The sequence below is a fragment of the Macaca thibetana genome, chromosome 4 (genome assembly GCF_024542745.1).
Source record: "Macaca thibetana thibetana isolate TM-01 chromosome 4, ASM2454274v1, whole genome shotgun sequence".
NCBI lineage: Eukaryota > Metazoa > Chordata > Mammalia > Primates > Cercopithecidae > Macaca > Macaca thibetana.
In genome coordinates, this window is record NC_065581.1 from 15,998,952 (window position 1) to 16,005,093 (window position 6,142).

At 44.7% G+C, this 6,142-nt stretch overlaps 1 long non-coding RNA gene across 1 annotated transcript; it reads left to right on the forward strand.

Moving 5' to 3' along the window:
• The first annotated feature begins 217 nt into the window (after positions 1 to 217).
• On the forward strand, positions 218 to 5,829 carry LOC126952920 (uncharacterized). The gene is made up of 2 exons (XR_007725073.1): positions 218 to 422; positions 4,467 to 5,829. It is a non-coding gene; the product is annotated as an uncharacterized LOC126952920 (long non-coding RNA).
• The last annotated feature ends 313 nt before the right edge of the window (positions 5,830 to 6,142 follow it).

Below are 6,142 nucleotides of genomic sequence, written 5' to 3' on the forward strand. Positions count from 1 at the left end.
ATGAAAGCCCCGCACAATTCTGGCCTTCATAAGGGGACACTTACCCTGCCTTTTCTCTCCTGTTCCAAACACGACGTGAACATAACATGACAGCAAGATTCTCAATCTCGCTAAACACCTCATGGTATGTTTCACCTCCTAGGTCATAGTTCTTTGTGGTATAACAGCTTATTGCATGATTGAAGATTCATGGGTTCATTACATTGCTTATCCCCACATCCTATCTGCAGCCTCTAGTCCGAGACTCCCAAGGGCCCCACGACATCTGATGCATCTTAGCACAGAGCACGCTAACGTCGACTCATGCCACATCCCTGTTACACACAAGCGGTCAGAGAGGAAGCAGGGCAGAGCAGTTTTCCTCTGAGCCAGACCTCAGAGGTGGGCGTGGTATTTTTGTTTTTCCTTCCACCAAACAAAAGGTTTGTTAAGCCTACAAACTTTCCACTGTGAATGAGGTTGAGACTTTTGTTGAGAAAGATCTGGAATGGAACAGATTAGGTTTTTAAAACCGAATTAAGCTTTAAAAAAGATTGAGTCAACTATGATGATAATAACATTTGACCTACAAGAATGAAAGGAAACCACACAAGTAAACAAAGCCACATTTAATGATGGAGGCCTAATTGCTTTGTTTTGAAAATACAGGATTATTTTGAGCTTCAAAAGGAAATGTGCTTACGCACAATTTGAAGGTTGTAGTTTCCTTCTCAAAGAAAAATGATTGAAGATTTCACTTGGGTAAAATTTAAGAGGGCTTTGTCCTTTGAGCACCTAAACTCTTCAGAGTTAAGTTGTGATTTGTCCTTTTTGTCTGATAATGACTACAACTAATGTTAACTGAGCATTTGCCAGGGACTATGCCAATGAATTATCTCTTACTAATCTGAAATACAGGACAGTAGTGGTGAGCCAAATTTTATGTTGCTTTTGTTGCATGACAAAAGATTCAAGAGATATAAAAGACAGAAAAATACGGTTATCTCTGAATACAGCATGTGGCATCGCTGTTGTACTGATGATTATGTGAAGGGCAAGACCACTTTTGAGAACACGCTCATTACTCCTCCAAGACCACATTTAGAGTCTGTATGATCCAAGGACAGCAGCTGTGTTTGTTATCAATTCAGATCCTACTTTGTACTTTGCGGACCCCAATAATGTACCAGCAAGAAACTCGAGTCTCCTATGTTGAGAAAAATGTGACTTTGGCTGTAAGAAGGTTTCATGAGGCAAAGAATTTTAGCCTCCCTGAGCAAATTTTTTTTTTTTTTTTTTAACCAGGAGGGGTTCATATTAATGCTTGGAATATCTGAAGTACAGGCATTCTGGAATCAATGAATATACCACCCATTCAAGCAAGTCAGGGAGTTGTGTTGAAAACGGGAAGGCTTCTCATGGGCCTGGAAACCAGAAGGCAATTGCAGACCCCTCTTCCCAGGGCAGCCAGCTCACCAAGCTTCTGTCACACTGGCCTCTTTCTGTTTGTCCAACACATGAGTCATCTTTTGCATTGGGGCCTTTGTATCTGCTGTACCTTCTGCCTGGAAGGCTCCTTGAACTCAGCTTTTTTTTTCTTAGCTCAAAAATCAAGATTTTTTTCCCCTGACTGTCTTGTCTAAAGTAGACTCCCTCAAGTTAGGCATCTATTCTAGTCTATAATTGTATGTTTATTGCAGGTCATTATTATCTGGCTCCCTTGACCTCCATGTAAGATCCATGACAGCAGGACCTGTGTCCCTCTTGCTCACCACTGGACCCCACTGTCCAGCATGGTGCTTGACATATAGTTGTTGCTCAATGCACACATGTGTGTATGTATGTATGTATGCATATATATACACACATATATATATATTTAGAGACAGCATCTCACTCTGTTGCCCTGGCTGGAGTGAAGTGGCACGATCATAGCTCACTGCAGCCTTGACCTCCTGGGCTTGAGAAATCCTCTTGCCTCAGCCTCCCGAGTAGCTGAGACTACAGATGTGTACTGCCACACCTGGCTTCTTCTTATTATTATTATTCTGTAAAGACAGGGTCTTGCTATGCTGCCCAGGCTAGTCTTAAACTCCAGGCCTCAAGGGAACCTCCCACCTCAGCCTCCCAAAGTACTGGGATGATAGACATGAGCCATTGCACTGGCTCAGTGCATATTTATTAAGTGAATGAATGAATAAGTGAATTCGTGAATACATGAATAATATTGAATTTAGCTATATTAGCAAAATGGGATATTACAGGATAGCACACAAACCTTATTACTGTTGTTTCTCTGAAAAATATGCCCCCTGAGAATGCAACTTGTGAGTGGGTGAGAGACTACATATAAGGGTAAAAACTGGCTAGGGCATAAAAAGTAGAAATAACAATATAGAGACATTAAATTTGCCTTTGAAGAAGCATAAAGGAAGTCTGCTTGACCTGAATAATCTTTAAGTCTGAAAACATTTCATCTATCAAAATCTTGTCACTCATCATTAGTTCCCACTCCCAATAACAGTTTTCTTGAAAAGATAGAAATGTCCACTCACATTCTTTTTTGTTTTTTTCTTTTTTTTTTGAGATGGAGTCTCACTCTGTCGCCCAGGCTGAAGTGCAGTGGCGCGATCTCAGCTCACTGCAAGCTCCACCTCCCAAGTTCACCACCCACATTCTTGACTGCATCACGCTTCCTGCAAAAATTGCAGATGGAGAGGCAGGGGAGAAAAAGCATCAGGGAGGTGTTGAAATAACTAATATTAGAGACCCCTAATTCCACAGTCAGTTTTAAGTGGGCAACTCTGTCTTCAGAAGGCTTAAGCTTTTGAATCTGTAGAAATCTACAGCTCACAATGTAAGCTGTTGGCTACCAGGAAATGAAGTGATGAAACACTAATCTGATGAGTAGAGGAGGGAGGATGTTTGCTCATAGAGTTGTCTGCAGGTTGTGAGAGAGTGCCAGAATTTGGGCTTCTGGAGGAGGGAAAGAAGGTTGGAGGAGTCTGAAAGAGAAAACCAAAGTCCTCTGGTCCTGAGACCTTCCTCCAGGGATTGAGAGGCTGGGATAGAGGTCAGGGGCTGGAGGGAGAGAAGTGGGAGCTGCAGTTTGGGAAAGTTCTGGGATCTCCTGCTTCTATCCCTGCACGTAGCAAGCCATTGGGATTTTCCAAAGCTTCAGGATAGATGAGGCAGCGTGGCCCAGTCTGAAATGGCCTCCGCGATGTAGGTGGAAAGATGTTGGTGATGCCTGAAGGTTCTTGTGTGAGCATGAGAGTAAGCTGGCAGCTAACTCCCTGCCACTGAGCCTGCCCCTTCTTGTCTTAGGGTTACAGTTTTGGGTTACAGTGTAACTGACATAATCTCCAAAGATCTGATCATGTCTTCTAAGGTGTCCTAGGTACCACTTGAGAGGTACCAAGTCCTGTAGAGATTCAGAGAAGGAAAAGTGCACTTCTGGCTGGGGGTCAGGAAAACGCTCCGGGAAAAAGCTGGCTCAGAGGGATAAGGAGACTTTTAGTGGATGGGGAAAGAAAAGCATTCAAAGATGAAACAGCAAGAGCAAAGTACAGAGGGAACGCAGAGGTGTTGTCAAAGACTGACGTGGAGACCTGCGGCATGTGGTTGGGAAAAGAGGGAGGGGTTAACAGCCACTGGGAACTATGGATGGAGGCAGTGTTCTCAAGAAGAATAAAGAGGTAAAAAAACAAAAAACAAAAAACAGAGGCTGATGACAAAGGAGGCACTTGAAAAACACCACTTTTGCCAGAGATTGATTGGCGTCACCTTCTCCTCGTGAGGTAATCGTTTCTTTGACAATAGATATTTATTAAAGTCCCACTACATTGCCCGGTGCCATCCTGACTTTGGGAATAAAGCAAAGGCTAGTAAAAATGAAAACAAAAGTCCCTTCCTTTGTGGAGTTTACATTCCAGCGGGGAAGATAGGAAGTAAACAAATAACAAAGTCAGTCAGAAGGTGGTAAATCCTATGGAGAAGGACACAGCCCATTCAGGGAGCAAGGGCGCTGTCAGTGGCGCAGGAGCCGTGTTGTGTGGGACCCGTGAAAGCAGACGCTCTGCCTCCCAAGGTTTCATGCACACGCTCGTTCATTCATTCATGCTCTTTACTTGTATTTTTTGCCAGGCACCGGGGCAGAGCTATAAACAAGATAAGTAAAATCCTCATGGAGCTCAGGGTCTAGTAAGCAAGTAACAGATAAATAAATAATATTATGGTAAGTAGTGGTAGTGGTCATTGTGACAAAGAAAAATAGCAGAGTGAGGGGATAAGAAGGGACAGGGGGGTAGTAAGGAGATGATACTTGAGCACAGAAGGAGTATCCCAGGAGGAGAAAAGCAAGGACAAATGCCCTGAGAGGAAATGAGTTTTGAGTGTCACGGAACGGTAAATTCATGCATGACAATGTCTTCTCTCTCCTCTTCTCTTCTTTCTTTTATATTAAACACATCTGCTTCTTGGCAAAGGATCTGTGTAAAGCAAAGCATCATCTTACTGCAAGGGGAGACATCGCTGGGGTCTGGTTAGAAGATCCGGCTCTGTTTTCTCTAATGAAGGTCTTTATAGGAAATCTGCATTAGTGCCTTGTCCGTGTTCATCGACCCTCTGCTTCATGGCGGAAGGGCACTTACTTGAAGGCCCCTAAGCAGAGAAGAAACGGGAGTTTCTGTCCCCTCCCTAGCTGGCTTCCCTGGCACATGCTGGTTTCCCTCCAATTCTGTAGTGCATGTCATGACCAGGGGAGGAAAGAATTCAGCTGGACCACCTCAAGACCTGTGTGACGGAGTCGAAAACTTTGCTGATGTACATGTTGGTGGTCAAGGAAGGCTTTCTGAACACTTACCTGGTGCCCACAGAGGTGAATCACAGACGTTCTGAGAGCTGGAAGCTGGAAAGAGTCAGTCTGGGGTCCTAAAAGGTATCTTCTCTTCAGTGCCGACATCAGGGGCATATTGGTGGTAGAAACAGGGTCTCCGCGTGGCCACAGGCACCATTAATTGGTTCAGTTTTCTTCCATTTCTCCTGAGCTCATCCTGACCCTGTGCACTGCTGACCAGGAGTTCTAACCTGCAGCATCGTGGGTGGGTCCAGCTTGCAGCCTCATCAGGGTTGAGTTTGTTACTCTTACTGATGAAGAAACTGAGACTCACAAGGATAAAGGCCCTGACCCAGGGTAACGCAGTGGTGGGGCAAGGACATGAGCCCCGCTTCTCTCACTTATGAGGAAATCTGCAAGGACGATCATTGTGCAGAAAGAGGAGGGGGAGGGGGTCTGAACTTCTGAGGCAGCCTCGCTTCTGCAGCGTTGTCTGTGGGAAGGACACACCACCCTGGCTGCACATTAGAATCACCCGGGCAGCTTTTAAAACTCCCGGGGCCCAAGTCTTACCTCGGGCCAATTAAAACAGAATCTCTGGAGGGGAGACCCAGGCAACAGGACTTTTTTTCCAAAACTGCCCAAATGGTTCCAATGTGTAGCCCAGGTTAAGAACAACTGTTTAAGGGCAAACTCTGTTGCAGCTGTTGAAAAAATTTTTTAATGCAATAATCTTGGAATTCTCTTGCTTTAAAAAGGACTAATAGCTTGCTACTTCTTCCTTCTCTGGTCACTCCAGAGTAGTCATTTTTCAAGATAAGGACCTGGGTTAAGTGAGCATAAAAACACGAATAAAAATTAAAATAAATTACTAAGTGAGAAATAAAAGCCATGAATAATGTAACAAGGGGAAGAGCTGGAAGAACTAGGGCAGAAAGCAAAGCTGAGAAAATATAAGAAGAGGGTCACTGGGGAAGCCTCTGTGGGGTCGGAATACAAATGGAGGAAGGAAAGCTGGTGTGTAAATCCTGTCTTTTTGATACTTGGGCCCAGTAAGTACCTTGGATACCTGAGGGATTTCAGTTCTTGCAGGTGATTGACAAGCTCTAGCCACGGGCTGCCAGCATCCCCCAGAAAAGAGCAGCCACGCCCAGGTCTGTACAGCATGTTCTAGACTGAGCAGGACATGGTGAAGAGCAGTAGAACTGCAGTCACATGGCCACGCATAGTGGCTCATGCCTGTAATGCCAGCACTTTGGGAGGCCGAGGCGGGCAGATCATGAGGTCAGGAGTTTGAGACCAGACTGGCCAACATAGTGAAACCCT